Source organism: Schistocerca gregaria, chromosome 2 (genome assembly GCF_023897955.1).
Source record: "Schistocerca gregaria isolate iqSchGreg1 chromosome 2, iqSchGreg1.2, whole genome shotgun sequence".
NCBI classification, from domain to species: Eukaryota; Metazoa; Arthropoda; class Insecta; order Orthoptera; family Acrididae; genus Schistocerca; species Schistocerca gregaria.
This window is the reverse complement of record NC_064921.1, coordinates 885650309-885666982: the sequence shown is the minus strand read 5'-3', so window position 1 is coordinate 885666982 and position 16674 is coordinate 885650309. Positions and strand designations below refer to the sequence as shown.

The window sequence follows — 16674 nt, the reverse complement described above, 5'->3', positions numbered from 1 at the left end:
CTCATGGTCTGATAAATAATTAAGTTTGTACATCACTGATGGTAAATATATTTCCTTGGTATTTGCTATAAACAATGACCACAGTAGGAGGAAAAGAGGGTTATAAGCACATTTTGTTAGTGTGGGTTGCATACAATCAGAGGCAAGCAGAAGTTTAAGCGAGGGAGAGGAGAGGGAGACAGAGAGAGAGAGAGAGAGAGAGAGAGAGAGAGAGAGAGAGAGAGAGAGAGAGACTAGGGGAGAAAGTGAAGGGGCTGAAGTGAGGGAGAGGGATAAGAGAGAAACAGAGAAAGAGAAAGAGAGAGAGAGAGAGAGAGAGAGAGAGAGAAAGAGAGAGAGAGAGAAGAGGAAACATTTGGAATTTCTGAATTAAAAACATCTTATTTTTTCAAAATTTTTCCCGGTATCCTCGAACAATTTGAAATAAAAACAAAAATTAACTTCTAAAAAAAGTGAGTAATGAAGGGTTAAACAAACAATATATTTACATATTTACAATTTTGCGCAGATCTTGAGCGGGCACACGCTAACGGATTATCAAGAGGCAACCTCCACCAGCACCACTTCTGACCTCCCGATCACTGCCCCAACAATGGACCGAGCGAGGTGGTGCAGTGGCTAGCACACTGGACTCGCATTCGGGAGGACGACGGTTCAATCCCGCGTCCGGCCATCCAGATTTAGGTTTTCCGTGATTTCCCTAAATCGCTCCAGGCAAATGCCGGGATGGTTCCTTTGAAAGGGCACGGCCGACTTCCTTCCCTAACCCGATGAGACCGACGACCCCGCTGTCTGGTTTCCTCCCCCAAAACCAACCAACCAACCCCAACAATGGGAGGCCGACCAGCGCGACATTCCAGCCTCTCTTCTAATCCATGTCAGCAGAAGTATTGCGACGTATCCCCAGGCGATCCGACCAATGGTCGCCTCATCCCAGGACGGATTCTCTCTGTCCTGTCCAGTTTTTGCCACTATTGGTAACAGTGCAGACTCTGATGACCAGAGTCGCGCTGTGTGACGTATTCGTGTACTAGTTAACCTCTTACAATGTAGTCTCGCTGAGCCTCGTTTGAGATTTTGTTTACCAATTTTGCGAAATTGTCGAACAAGTCTCTATTCCTCAAAATTTCCTCAGCATTTCTCATTTGTAAAAGCTGCCTCTCAACTGAGACAGCTTGTTCGAATATTGCACAGTCAAACACTGTATGTTCAGGGGATCCTTCGTGGGCACCTCAGTGACATAGGATAGGGACCATGACCTGTAAGGAAATGAACTAGGCCCTGCGACGGCTTCATTACATTGTTCTTTATCTTTCCCTTACGGTAGGTAGAAACATATGGACTCTACGGCCCGTATTAGACCTATCCCATTCTTCCATGCCAAATTTCAAGCATTCTTTCTTTAATAGATGTAACACTTATCAGGGGAATGCCCGTAATATTTTGGAGTTTGTCAATATTTTGTTTATGCAACCAGTAGAAGGCTGCCTGATGCTTACTATCAAGTCTAGTGGGATAGTCCCATGATTACCAATAGTGCATTTGAGGGACTGGTGTTAAATGCACCAATACATAACGGTAAGTAAAGCGTTTCTGAAGAAGAGAAATTTGTTAACGTCGAGTATAGATTTAAGTGTCAGGAAGTCGTTTCTGAAAGTATTTGTATGGAGTGTAGCCATGTATGGAAGTGAAACATGGACGATAAATAGTTTGGACAAGAAGAGAATAGAATCTTTCGAAATGTGGTGCTACAGAAGAATGCTGAAGACTAGATGGGTAGATCACATAACTAATGAGGAGGTATTTAATAGAATTGGGGAGAAGAGGAGTTTGTGGCACAACTTGACAAGAAGAAGGGATCGTTTGGTAGGACATGTTCCGAGGCATCAAGGGATCACCAATTTAGTATTGGAGGGCAGCGTCGAGGGTAAAAATCGTAGAGGGAGACCGAGAGATGAATACACTAAGCACATTCAGAAAGATGTAGGCTGCAGTAAGTACTGGGAGATGAAGAAGCTTGCACAGGATAGAGTAGCTGCATCAAACCAGTCTCAGGACTGAAGACCACAACAACATCTCATCAAAACATTCCTGTATATTCGCCTGACGGCAGCGGCAGGCCACACCAGAGCTAACCTGTGGGCTCACACACTAGATGCATACCCTACTATTGGAGCCAATATACTGTTGTGATAAATATGGATTGCCTTTGGCCTGCCGGGGTGGCCGAGCGGTTCTAGGCGCTACAGTCTCGAACCGCGCGACCCTCGGGCATGGATGTGTGTGATGTCCTTAGGTTAGTTAGGTTTAAGTAGTTCTAAGTTCTAGGGGACTGATGACCTCAGAAGTTAAGTCCCATAGTGCTCAGAGCCATTTGAACCATTTTGATTGCCTTTGAAGGTAGATGGAATCGTCTTTGTCCAATTGATATTAATTTGTTGACCAATGCTAAGGACTTAGATGTCATTTGCTCAATATGGGGAATGGAATTCCAATTCTCACCTGCATAAACCCCCAAATAACGGGCATATCTCTGACGCGATACTATCTGCCCATTAATTCTGACTATTGGGTACCCGTTTAACTTGCCTTTCAAAAGCATATATAGTGATTTCTGTGGCGCAATACACATTTTAGTGTTCTGACAACAACCTGTTAACAGGGCAATAACCAGCCGAGAGCGTTCCTCAATTATATTACGAGCGTCACCCAGGGAACACCACGAAAAGATTCCCCAGACCACAAAAATTCCCTCCTCTAACTTGGATCCTTCTGGCGTCTGTTGCGGGTCCGTACACGCCAAAGGCCATCTGTCCGATGGCACACAAAGCGTAATTCATCTGAAAAGGCCACCTGTCGCCATTCACTGGACGTCCAGTTGCGATATCAGCGGGCATATTCGAGCCTTCGTCGTGGATGAACAAAAGTCAGAATGAGTGCATGAACCAGACGCCCGTTGTGGAGGCCCAAACGCAGCAACATTTGCTGAGCGGTCGTTGAGGAGACACTGTTGCTAATCCGTTGCTTCATTTGGGGGTGAGTTGCTCAACAGCTGCACGTCTATTCAGCCGTACACATTAGAGATTGGCAAAGTCATTCATCCTTGGGAATCAGTTCACTGGTGATCGCTCTTTTTTGGAACCGTTCATTTTTACTCGTTCACCGTTCATTGTGCTTGGTGTATGGTTCTTATGAAAAACTGAAAATTTGTAGCATAGGTGACTGAAGATGGATGGCGCCAAGAGGGGGCACTTGCCTCCCCCCAGGAGTGCAGAGTTTTTATTCATAACAGAATTCCCACACACTTGTGATTTTCGTGTTTCTTCAAAACACCTCTTTTAGCCAACTGTAGCATTATGTGGCTGATCGCAGTGAAATAATATAAGGTGGCGCACGAAAAACCGGCCCCGAATTCAGACTGCTCGCCAATTACGCACTATTTGTTGACCGCTACGAGAAGGAATAGGTAAACATGTAATAATTAGGCAGTGAATAAATAACAATTAAGGTAATGCAAACAACTTCGAAGCAATAGATGATGACTGGTAAGCGACAATGAGCAGTCTAGTACTCGGGGCCGATTTTTCGTGCGCCACCCTGTACCACTGAAATAATATTGTAGGAGTTATCATATTCTCTTTACAAAATGTGATACCATACAGTAGATTATGAAGCGCAGGCTTCATTCGGTTGTAAGTCGGTCTGCCTTCCATAATAATGAACATGCTCTTTTATCTTGTATCCAACCACCCACATATTTGAAAGTAAATTCGAATTTTTCCTAGGCACAATCCCACATCTCGAAATTTCCTTGCCTAGAACAAATTATAGTCCTAAATAACAAGCAAAAATTGGTCTAAAATTTAATAAATATTGTACAAAACTACTTACAGCCCCAGTGGTTTCATTTCTAAACTACTCATAAAAACAGTAGTACGAACTCTGATTTAAGTTACAATAGCTTTAGAGATACTTATTTCACTGTCCATGATCTCAACATAGCCACGAAAAAAAACCGCATTTCACAATATCTTACAATCGCGTAGCATTATCTCCGCGCAGAATGTTGCTTTGAATGCATGAGCAACTGCTACATTGCACTAAATTCTAAGAAGTACGTCATAGTACCACTAGATGCCTCTGTCTTTCAACAGCATCGGTGGTTTCAGTTAAAGGGACTAGTACCTCAAAATAAAAATAATAAAATGATGGTTTCAGGTACTAAAAGGGTTAAGATGGCGGTTCGCCGAGGGCAAAGCAGGATATATCTCGTGTCCACACAGTGCTTGGAGATTAGCATTCCATTCCAGATAATAAACGATGTACCCTTGGACTTCAGACCTCAGTCAGACTGCTTACAGATTGAAAATGTAGTCACCTGGACGACCTCGCATTCGCGCAGGAGCGGCTGCCGTTGAGAACATCAGCTGGGCAAGTCCCAAGCCACCTCGCTCGGAAACTGTCGGCTACCCAAATTTTACGTAGCTTTTTCCTTCTATCCATTATACTGAGAATGTCTTCAGTTTCTTTGTCTGTCTAGGTTTCAAGTGGGTGCATGTGTGGCTAAACGAAAAACATATTGGATTTCGTGGAGATATTTCTGCTCTTGAAGATACTTGACACGGCGTAACATGTGTTATTTGTATTTTGAAATCTAACTTTAATTTCGTATTTTACATTATTTGCTGTATTGAAGAATATTCTCAGATATTTATGTTGATTTACGTGTCCAAATATCTCAGTTTGTAGAATGAGATTTTCACTCTGCAGCGGAGTGTGCGCTGATATGAAACTTCCTGGCAGATTAAAACTGTGTGCCCGACCGAGACTCGAACTCGGGACCTTTGCCTTTCGCGGGCAAGTGCTCTACCAACTGAGCTACCGAAGCACGACTCACGTCCGGTACTCACAGCTTTACTTCTGCCAGTATCCGTCTCCTACCTTCCAAACTTTACAGAAGCTCTTCTGCGAACCTTGCAGAACTAGCACTCCTGAAAGAAAGGATACTGCGGAGACATGGCTTAGCCACAGCCTGGGGGATGTTTCCAGAATCAGATTTTCACTCTGCAGCGGAGTGTGCGCTGATATGAAACTTCCTGGCAGATTAAAACTGTGTGCCCGACCGAGACTCGAACTCGGGACCTTTGCCTTTCGCGGGCAAGAAGTAAAGCTGTGAGTACCGGCCGTGAGTCGTGCTTCGGTAGATCAGTTGGTAGAGCACTTGCCCGCGAAAGGCAAAGTTCCCGAGTTCGAGTCTCGGTCGGGCACACAGTTTTAATCTGCCAGGAAGTTTCATATCAGCGCACATTCCGCTGCAGAGTGAAAATCTCATTCTGGAAACATCCTCCAGGCTGTGGCTAAGCCATGTCTCCGCAGTATCCTTTCTTTCAGGAGTGCTAGTTCTGCAAGGTTCGCAGAAGAGCTTCTGTAAAGTTTGGAAGGTAGGAGACGGATACTGGCAGAAGTAAAGCTGTGAGTACCGGACGTGAGTCGTGCTTCGGTAGCTCAGTTGGTAGAGCACTTGCCTCGCGAAAGGCAAAGGTCCCGAGTTCGAGTCTCGGTAGGGCACACAGTTTTAATCTGCCAGGAAGTTTCATCTCAGTTTGTATTTTCAAGCTAGGATTATTTTTTAGAGCGCAGCTGAGTACAAAATACATTGTTTTGTTACCGTAGACGTTATCTGTGAGGTCATTTAATGCAGCAAATTGTAACACCCTTTTAACCTTTTCAAGATCTCGAGACGAGGTTTACGCAAATGATAGTACGCAAAGTAACCAGTCGGGTCATCGAGTCAAGGTGGGATCCTGGCTTTGAAACTAACGAATATTACGCACCCTGTCGACAGGTGGATGTGTCTATTCGCTTGTGACAAAATACCGTCAGATCTGAATCGCTAATAATTACGATACTAGAATGTGTAAACAATAGTTGAGCCCACAACGGGTAAATCATGCTTACCCGTGTTTGTCGCGTGGTATTTGTTTTACCTGTAACGTCATTGCACCAGTGTGGACGCATGCACCTGACTGTTACGAATTAGCTTTGTGCGAAATTATAAATTGGTGCCGCGTAGCCGGCCGGAGTGGCCGAGCGGCTCTAGGCGCTTCAGTCTGGAACCACACGACCGCTACGGTCGCAGGTTCGAATCCTGCCTCTGGCATGGATCTGTATGTCGTCCTTAGGTTAGTTAGGTTTAAGTAGTTGTAAGTTCTAGGGGACTGATGACCTCAGATGTTAAGTTCTATAGTGCTCAGAACCATTTGAACCATTGAACTGGTTTTCGGCTATTACACCATCATCAGGTACAAAGATAAGTGTGTGGTGCTGTAAAATTTTGCTGGGTCAAAGATTTTAAACTAGTGCCTGTAGAGAGCATCTCTATTTCCAGGAAATACAGGCGTTAATGTTAGAATTAGGAATAAGACAAGTGAGATTATTTCAGTGCAAACGCGATGTAGGATCATTCAACTAAGATAAAATGTACGACACTTTGACTAATGAACTATAGACAAATTACAGCAGTTCTACATAGACGAAATTAACTGAACAATGAACTATGGAGACATATTCCAAAGATGTGGCTGAATAAAATAATCTTGTCTTTAATAAATTTTAAATTACAAACAGATAACATATAACACTGGTATTAAGCAGGTGAGTGAATCAGCTGTGATTGCACAAACTAAATTTTTTTACGCAACGAGAGAAATAATAATAACTGAAATAAAGGAAATGAGGCATGTAACAGAAGTAATTTACAACATGGCGGGGACGGGATTGTGATTAGTATCTTTAGTTAGAAGTGGCGAGGAAGGGAACTGTCTGGTCATTCAATACTAAGCTTGGGTTGACGGAAAAGCGTTTATTAATTTCCATTATTTCAAGATAGTTCATCTTCTTTCTTTTATGGATACTTCATGTTTCATCTTGTAACTATGGCCTTATTTAAGCAGATGGTCTGCAAAAGTAGAAGCTCCTTTTCTAAGTTACCTGCTTCTGTCGTGGTCCTTCAGGCAGGTACATATTGCCCTGCCAGACTAAGTTGTACAGAATTTTCCACACTTACCAAACAATATTTGGAAAATAATCCATTTTCTTCCAGGGCTCGTTACTGGTTTAGGTATGTTAATCGTGTGTTTTGCTTATGGACAGGTACTACTAGAAAACTTCAAAAATTCCTCAAGCAACTAAATTCTAAACACAATAGTATAAGGTTCAAATTGGACTTTGGGGGTTGTTGTTGTTGTTATGGTCTTCAGTCCTGAGACTAGTTTGATGCAGCTCTCCATGCTACTCTATCCTGTGCAAGCTTCTTCATCTCCCAGTATTTCCTGCAGCCTACATCCTTCTGAATCTGCTTAGTGTATTCATCTCTTGGTCTCCTTCTACGATTTTTACCCTCCACGCTGCCCTCCAATGTTAAATTTGTGATCCCTTGATGCCTCAGAACATGTCCTACCAACCGGTCCCTTCTTCTAGTCAAGTTGTGCCACAAACTTCTCTTTCCCCAATCCTATTCAATACCTCCTCATTGGTTACATGATCTATCCACCGTATCTTCAGCATTCTTCTGTAGCACCACATTTCGAAAGCTTCTATCCTCTTCTTGTCCAAACTAGTTATCGTCCATGTTTCACTTCCATACATGGCTACACTCCATACAAATACTTTCAGAAAGGACTTCCTGACTTCCTGACACTTAAATCAATACTCGATGTTAACAAATTTCTCTTCTTCAGAAACGCTTTCCTTGCCATTGCCAGTCTACATTTTATATCCTCTCTACTTGGACCATCATCAGTTATTTTGCTCCCCAAATAGCAACACTCCTATACTACTCTAAGTGTCTCATTTCCTAATCTAATTCCCACAGCATCACCCGACTTAATTCGACTACATTCCATTATCCTCGTTTTCCTTTTGTTGATGTTCATCTTATACCCTCCTTTCAAGACACTGTCCATTCCGTTCAACTGCTCTTCCAAGCCCGTTGCTGTCTCTGACGTAACTGCTATGTCATCGGCGAACCTAAAAGTTTTTATCTCTTCTCCATGGACTTTAATACCTACTCCGAATTTTTCCTTTGTTTCCTTTACTGCTTGCTCAGTATACAGATTGAATAACATCGGCCAGAGGCTACAACTCTGTCTCACTCTCTTCCCAACCGCTGCTTCCCTTTCGTGCCCCTCGACTCTTATAACTGCCATCTGGTTTCTGTACAAATTGTAAATAGCCTTTCGCTCCCTCTATTTTGGGGGTAGCTGAATAAATTATTTAGATCTAACCATAGATACCAGTGGTCGTATTCATACTTTCAAGATTTATAGGAAACCTACCATCACAAATATAATAATACCGGCCAGTTCTCAATGCCCAGCGACCTATAAATATGTTGCCTTTCATTCTGTACCACATCGCCTAATATCCATGAAGCCCACCTGGTTAGCTGTGCGGTCTAACGCACGGCTTTCCGTATTGGGAAGGAGCGCCTGGTCCCTGGCACGAATCCGCCCGGCGGACTTTTGTCGATGTTCGGTGAGCCGGCCAGTCTGTGGATGGTTTATAGGCGGCTTTCCATCTGCCTCGGCGAATGCGGGCTGGTTCCCCTTATTCCGCCTCAGCTCAGTATGTCGGCGATTTGTGCGCAAACAAGTTCTCCATGTACGTATCCACCACCATTACTCTACCACGCAAACATAGGGGTTACATGGTCTCGCGGTTCTAGGCGCGCAGTCGGAATCGTGCGACTGCTACGGTCGCAGGTTCGAATCCTGCCTCGCGCATGGATGTGTGTGATGTCCTTAGGTTAGTTAGGTTTAAGTAGTTCTAAGTTCTAGGGGACTGATGACCACAGCAGTTGAGTCCCATAGTGCTCAGAGCCATTTGAACCATAGGGGTTACACTCGTCTGGTGTGAGTAGTTCCCTGGGGGGTCCACAGGGGGCCGAACAGCACAGTAACCTTGGGTTCGGTGTGGGGCGGCGGAGGTGTGAAGTGAACTGGGGTAGTGGTCGTGGGGTTGTGGACCACTGCGGCTGCGTCGGGGACAGAGCCTCTCCGTCGTTTCTAGGTCCCTCATTAACATACAATACAATATCCATCTCCATGAATGAAGACGACTTCCAAATGGAATTAAATGCAGTCAAAGAAATAGCGTCTAACCATGACCATCGACCTGTTTTAGTGGACTCCACAATGCACAAAAAGCAGAAACAAAAGGTGTACTGTCTTCTTGCGCTGTCTTTATCCCACGACCTCAAGAATTCAATAAATGGTGCACAACTCCATGCTTACAGGATGTAGCCAAAAAGCTTAAATCCAGGAATTTAAGAACGTATTTTTCGTACACAACACTGTTCGATACTTTCTCCCCAGTGAAAAGAGTGGAATATATATAGCTACATGTAACTGTGGCAAACTCCATATAGGTCTGTCTGGCAGGGCAGTATGTACCTGCTTGAAGAAACACCACAGAAATGGAAACTTAGAAAGTGAGACTGTACTTTTGCAGAGCACCTGGTTAAAGAAGGCCATAGTTACAAGGTGAAACATGAATTACCTTACATCACATCCATAAAAGAAGGAGGATGAACTATCTTGAAATAATGGAAATTAACAAACACATGTCCATCAACCCAAGCTCAGTACTGAATGACAGGACACACTTCCCATAATCGCCACTCCTAACTGCAGACACTATGCACAATCCCATGCAGGCTGCTGCGCGGTCTTACGCGACTTGTCACGGTCCGTGCGGCTTCCTCCGTCGGAGGGCATGGTGTATGTGTTGTCCTTAGCGTAGAGTGTGAGCTTAGGGACTGATGACCTCAGCAGTTTTGTCCCATAAGACCTTACCACAAATTTTCAAATTTCCATCCAGGCCATGAATACAGGAAATGGGGCATGTGAGTAAGAGGGGTGTGCGGTGTTTCGCATGGCGAATTAATAAAACAACAATAGAAATGAAGATTCATATTGTAAGTTAATATTACTGTATTACAAGAGCATTTTAATCGTATGTAATCCTTGCTTTAGGGCCAAGTATTTCTCTCAGTATACCCACTTCCTTTAAAACCGATTGTTGCAGTACATTACGTATTATTATTTTGATTGCTTCAGAAATAGTGGAAAGAGTATTACACTGTCCAGTCACATGTGACTACCACCTACGTTCGACATCAACATGCAATAACCACTCACAGACAGACGGCATTAGCAGTGGAGGGTGTACAAAGCGTGTTGGGAGGACGCGGGAAACAGGGCAGTGGTTGTCGTAATTTGGAAGCTGAATGAGTCCAAAAGGGCATCATTATTGAGCTTCGGGCCAAGGGTGGAGGCATTTCCGAAACGGCTGAACCTTTAAACCGCTCGCGTGCCGCCTTGGTTAATGTATGCCGCGCATGGCAAAATGGCGCTATGCAAAACTGGCGCCGAGGCAACTGTATTGCACGGCGAGCCACAGAGGACAGGGGTGGGCGACGGCTGCGAATATGTGTACTACAGATGGGTCGTTCGCGAACTAACGGGACAAAAGGAACGGTTCACCAAGATGAACGGAACGAATTCTAAGGAACGGTCTTTCATAGCTCACTTCGGTCGCAGCTTTCTACTTACAGCTCCCGGGAACACCAAACGGTCGGTGTCGTTCCCGCAGCGGCACGTCGGCCGGTCTCGTTGCAGCCTCGGTCCCGTTCCCGTCTGTCTCGGTCTCGCTAGGCCAGATTCGTCCTTCATGTGGCCACTCGTCGCAGTTCCACTGCCGACTGCTCATAGTCAGTTCAGTATAGAGTTGTTGTCGTTCGTTTCGTTCGCTTCTCACGCCCATTCTACAGGGTGAAAAGTATTTAAACCGTCAAACTCTGGGAGGTTGTAGGGGACATTAAAACAAATATTTTTCCCTAATGTCATTTTTTCCTATGGGGATTATTTAAACCGGTGGAGCCCATATTACGCTCTTCAGTTGTTAGAGGCTGTATTACGATCTTCAGTTGTTAGAGGGCGTATTGCGCTCTTCAGTTGTAGGCAGCTGCTGTCCATCAGTGTAGTAGTGCATTGTCTCTGTTTACTAATGGAGCGACACAGCTGGAGCGAGCACACTGATATGGTTGGTGCGTACTACGTAGCGCACCACAACAACAATATCCTAATCGCCGTATCCCGCATCGTATGACCTTTGCTGCTGTGTACCAACGTCTGCGTGAGACCGGGTCATTTAGCAGATTACCTGGACAGGGACGCCGTCGCCCAGTAAGAACGCTGCAATTTGAGGAAGCTGTCTTGCAGCATGTGGAGCGTGATCCTTCAATCAGCACTCGTGAAATTGTACGTAACGTGGGGACGAATCAGACGAATGTAAGAACAGTCCTTCCAGAGCAGTTGTTACGTCCATTTCACTTACAGCGTGTCCACAACCTGGAACCATTTGTTCAACCACCCAGAGCACAGTTTTCGCAGTGGTACCTGGAACAGTGTGAAATGCATCCAACATTTCCATCCTCTGTATTGTTTACCGATGAAGCAACGTTCGGGCGTGATGGAGTCTCCAACATGCACAATTCGCATGTTTGGAGTGATTATAACCAACACCGACTCAAAGGAAGGCCTCGGCGCTTGTTGGTGACGTCACGCCAGCTAGGCACGGCGAACGCCAGGTCTGTTGCAGGCAGAAACGCCTGGGCGTGCATATCACTATAAATCTCTTATTTTTGGACAAAATCTTTGGTATTGTTTTGGATTCCGCAGTTTTATTTAGACGAAAGATTTTCTTACTATCGTAAAGCTACAAATGAAGATCATAGTTCTGTATTACTGAATCCGTCGAAACAAACGTAGATCAATATGAGAAGACGCTTTGCTCCATTGCAATATTCGGAAATTTTACATTCAAGTAACTATATTTACTTGATCCATTTTGCTGTCGAAAGTTACCCCAACCCCCTTACAATGAACTCGTTTCTTTTATTTATTTATTTATTTTCGTTTGACATCGTCACTGGAAATGTGAACTAATTTACATGTGTAAATGTCCAACTGTTGCCAGTCATTAGATTACAGTCGTTTTCAACGAAAGAAATTCTAAACAGGAAACAAAATAGCTTCATACGTCGAAAATACTGCTGAGCTTAAACTTTTTTAAATATCCACATTTTGAAAGAAATATTCCCGTCTTGCAACTGAAATGAGAAATTTTATAAGATAAAAAAAATTTATTTGATAAAACAAGTATCTCTCTTTTGCCTCTTGTTCTGTCCCCCATCTCCTCCCCCAACGTGTACAATCGCAAGGTATTTCATTAACATTCAGTGATTCTCACCCCATAGTCAACCAAGACACCTAAAAAAGAACACCAATATGTTCACAGTTTCTTGTAAAAGCAATCCAGTACAAACGTGACTTTCTCAGATTTACAAATAAGGTAAAGAAGCACGAATTCTGTTGCTGCTGGACCATGAAGTTGCTTTTGTACGTCAATCCTTAAAACAGGTGGAAATTTAAGTTCAGGAGTACACTATTTGTTAAAAAGGGTAATGAATTGCACAATTAATTGATTGCAGAAATCTCTCAGAAGAATGTGTTGGTCAACTACCGCCAATAGTTTCACATTTTCCCGTGTCAGGGAGGGAGACACCACCATTATGAGTATGCCTGCAACAGACCTGGCGTTCGCCGTGTCTAGCTGACGTGACGTCACGAACAAGCGCCGAGGACTTCCTTCGAGTCTGTTTTGGTATAACCCACATGCTACAGTTACTAGCGCTCATCAAGTGCGGTTCCTCGTTAATGTGTGGGTCGGTGATGTTGGGGACTGTTTAATTGGGCCGTATCTGCTACCTAGGCCATTAAATGGCAGGCACTATTACAGTTTTCTCACCAGAGCATTGCCAGAATTGCTGGAAGACGTCCGGCTCCCTACAAGACAACGCATGTGGTTCCAACATTACGGGGCACCGGCACATTTCAGTCGTCGTGTGCGTCGACTCCTGGACCGACGGTTTCCAGAAACGTGGATTGGCAGAGGTGGTCCTGTACCATAGCCTGCTCGATCCCCAGATATGTCCCCTCTGGACTTTTTTGTGTGGGGAGAGATGCGCAACTCCTGTTGCATCAGAAGAGCATCTGGTTGCCCGGGTAGTAGCAGCAGCAGGAACAATTCAGGATACTCCTGGAGTTTTTGTCCGTGTCAGACAGAATATTATCCGACGGAGTAACTTTTGTTTACGTGTCAATGGAATCATTTTTGAAAATCTACTGTAATTGAAATTGGGTTGTGTTAATGTGTTGTATCTTGGTCATAAAAAAGGGAAAAGTGTTTGTTGGTTTAATTAATTTGCCGCCAGAGAAATCTTATTCTACCGGTTTAAATACTCCACATAGGAAAAAATGACATTAGGGAAAAATATTGTCCCCTACAACCTCTCACAGTTCGTCAATTTAAATACTTTTCACCCTGTAGATCTGTTTCAAGCCTTTTTTGAACTCTGAGCTCCTGATTCTTTTCGTATTCTATTCATCGTCGACGACCGGTAATTAAAATGTATTTTATAATTAAGTAAATTACATAAATATTACGTGGTTTGTAATACATACATCTTTTCAGGCAACAAAACGGCATATCAGCTTACTTCAATCATTCGATAAACAACAGAAGAAAAATTTGTAAAAAGGTAAGATTCTTTGTTATTAGACATGCAAAGGACGTCGGCAAATCATTCACGATCTTCCTGATCTACATCTACATAGATACTCCGCAAGCCAACGAACAGTGTGTGGCGGTGCCCTCATGTTCCTTTGCAGTCCAACATCGGGTCACTGTAATATCTGAAAGCCCCAAAAATATGGATATTACACGATTCGGCAAATGGGGGCAGATGCAGACCCACAATGATCCCTTTTGAAAGTGTCAGCTGTTGGTAACGCTGCAATAGACAAGTAGTTGGCATCTCCTTTAAAGTGATAACTCAAAATCTGATGTTATTCATGCCCCTTATGTACCATACCAGTCCTGGTAACAACACTAAACACGAACAATACTGCACTTTGGTGGTCGTTCTACCTGTCGTAGAGAATTACAGCTCTAATCGTTTCATAATCGCCGATGGCTTGTACATACGTATACGAAGATACACTGACATCCAACCGTATCTCCTGCGTACATCACTTACCTTGTCAGGCAGTGTATTTATTGGCGTTGCGTGTGAAATAACTGAGTAGCACAACACTGTGAAACCTCCCAGGTTTCAGGGCCCACTTATCCTACAACCCCACGTTGCCACACTATAGCCGGCCTCTGTGACGGAGCGGTTCTAGGCGCTTCAGTCCGGAACCGCGCTGCTGCTACGATCGCAGGTTCGAATCCTGCCTCGGGCTTAGATGTGTGTGATGTTCTTAGGTTACTAAGTCTAGGGGACTGATGACCTCAGATGATGTCCCATGGTGCTTAGAGTCATTTGAACCTTTTTTTTTTCTTTTTTTTTGCCACACTATATGGCCTGGTCTGCTACTGATTAGAAAACTTACTAACAGCTAGGACCCAGCATGGTGTTCTGGATAGCGAAACAGAAGCAGGCACAACAGTACATTCAGTTGCGTCACTTGCTAGTGTAATAGGAGCGTTGCTCCTCATAGTGTACATTAGTCTCAAGGTTGTCGCAGATGATTCAGTTATCTATGACGAAATTCTAGCTAGTGAAAATTGCAATATTATCCAGTTACATCTCGGGAAAATAGCAGTCTGATGCAACGTAGATAAAATTAGGCACTTTAACAATCAAGGAGACATTTGTTAAGGTTATATAGAAAAAGTTAAATCAACAGAAATGCATGCTGGAAAACAAATAAATGCCCGGATACGAAAAAGAAAGTACCGAAAAAGACTGAAATATTAAACTGTTGTATACACAATATTGTTTGTAACTGCATCACAGATCACAAGCAGGCGACAAGGGAGGTAACACAAGCGAAATTTCTCAAAGTGTATAGACTATTTTGTAGATTCGTCAGAATTGTGGATGACGGTACTGGGTACGAATTTATTTATTTATTTATTCGAGTCAGAAGCATATATACTGCCGAAAAAATTAGTGCACCTGGAAAGATGACGTAGTTTTTGATCCGATGACGGCAAATGCCACCTGGGGAATAGCAAGCAGCTGTACTGATAATGGTTTCAACGCCGTTCGCCAACAGATACCATAGTGCTATAGCTACAGATGGCCACCATTTTATAAAGAATGCTCACAGCCAGAAGGTTCAGTGTGGTTCAAACATGTAAGGCAAGCAGGCAACCATGCTACAGAGACGCACTTTGCTTCCTACACCCAACTGAACGAGTTTGACAGGGGTGAAATTGCGGCCTTCCAATGACTAGATAGCCCTTGCCACACAAGTTGGACGTGCTCCGTCAGCTGTGTAACGACGATAGCGTCAGTGGTCACGTGAACATTCTCACACCTGCAAACGAGATTGTGGAAGTCCATTTAGCACAGACACTTAACAGGATCGTGGTATTGTGAGGGCAGAATTAATAGATCGAACAGCTACCACAGCACTTGTGAGTCCAGACGTGGCAACACTAACTGTTGCGAACTACACTACTGGCCATTAAAGTTGATACACCACGAAGATGACGTGCTACAGACGCGAAATTTAACCGACAGGAAGAAGATGCTGTGACATGCAACTGATTAGCTTTTCAGAGCATTCACACAAGGTTGGCGCCGGTGGCGACACCTACAACGTGTTGATATGAGGAAAGTTTCCGACCGATTTCCCATACACAAACAGCAGTTGACCGGCGTTGCCTGGTGAAACGTTGTTGTGATACCTCGTGTAAGGACGAGAAATGCGTACCATCACGTTTCCGACTTTGATAAAGGTCGGATTGTAGTCTATTGCGATTGCGGTTTATCGTATCGCGACTTTGCTGCTCGCGTTGATCGAGATACAATGACTGTTAGCAGAATATGGAATCCGTTGGTTCAGGAGGGTAATACGGAACTCCGTGCTGGATCCCAACGGCCTCATATCACTAGCACTCGAGATGACAGGCATCTTATCCGCATGGCTGTAACGGATCGTGCAGCCACGTCTCGATCCCTGAGTCGACAGATGGGGACGTTTGCAAGACAACTACCATCTGCACGAACGGTTCGACGACGTTTGCACCAGCATGGACTATCAGCTCAGAGACCATGGCTGCGTTTACCCTTCACGCTGCATCACAGACAGGAGCGCCTGCATTGGTGTACTCAACGACAAACCTGGGTGCACGAATGAGAAAATGCCATTTTTTCGGATGAATCCAGGTTCTGTTTACAGCATCATGATGGTCGCATCCATGTTTGGCGACATCGCGGTGAACGCACATTGGGAGCGTGTATTCGTTATCGCCATACTGGCGTATCACCCGGCGTGATGATGTGGGTGGCATTGGTTACACGTCTCGGTCACCTCTTGTTCGAATTGACGGCACTTTTAACAGTGGACGTTACATTTCAGATGTGTTACGACCTGTGGCTCTACCCTTCATTCGATCGCTGCGAAACCCTACATTTCAGCAGGATAATGCACGACCGCATGTTGCAGGTCCTGTACGGACCTTTCTGTACACAGAAAATGTTCGGCTGCTGCCCTGGCCAGTTGAAGCTGTATGGACAGCTGTACCTGTACACGCCAT

The 16674-nt window shown here is 44.2% G+C and overlaps 1 protein-coding gene across 4 annotated transcripts in view; it reads right to left on the bottom strand.

Moving 5' to 3' along the window:
- The window catches only part of LOC126335312 (solute carrier family 46 member 3-like), a 458236-nt gene that overhangs the window by 120707 nt on the left and 320855 nt on the right, over positions 1 to 16674 (bottom strand). The gene's annotated exons all lie outside the window — the stretch shown is intronic.